Below are 608 nucleotides of genomic sequence, written 5' to 3'. Positions count from 1 at the left end.
AATGTCAGCAAAACCTTTAAAAACATTGTGAAAAGTGACAAAACGACACAAAAAGTGACAACAACGACAGAAAATTTGACATAAACAACAAAAAAGTGACATGAATGTCGGAAAAACCTTCAGCTACATTGTGAAAAGTGAACAAAAGCGACTAAAAATGTATCAAAAACCACAAAAAAATGGCCGTGGCAAAAAAGTCAGAAAAACCTTCAAACCTTTGTGAAAAGTGACAAAAACGACACAAAAAGTGACAAAAACGACACAAAGTGACACAAACAACAGAAAATGTGACATAGACGACAAAAAAGGTGACATGAATGTCGGCAAAACCTTCAGCAACATTGTGAAAAGTGACAAAAACGACAGAAAATTTGACACAAACAACAAAAAAGGGACATAAATGTTGGAAAAACCTTAAAAAACATTGAAAACGGGACAAAAACATCAGTAAAAGCTCAAAGTGTCAACACATTGAATGTGGACCAGAACAACTGTCCCGGTGGAGGGAAGACTGTTGGCTGACGCCAGTTTAAATGTTATCTCTGGCACCCGAAGGAGACGGCGTGTTGATAATCACCCTCGCAGGTTAGCAAACATGTCCACCCCCC

Source organism: Etheostoma cragini, chromosome 2 (assembly GCF_013103735.1).
Source record: "Etheostoma cragini isolate CJK2018 chromosome 2, CSU_Ecrag_1.0, whole genome shotgun sequence".
Classification (NCBI taxonomy): domain Eukaryota; kingdom Metazoa; phylum Chordata; class Actinopteri; order Perciformes; family Percidae; genus Etheostoma; species Etheostoma cragini.
Note: the sequence above shows the minus strand (reverse complement) of the source record.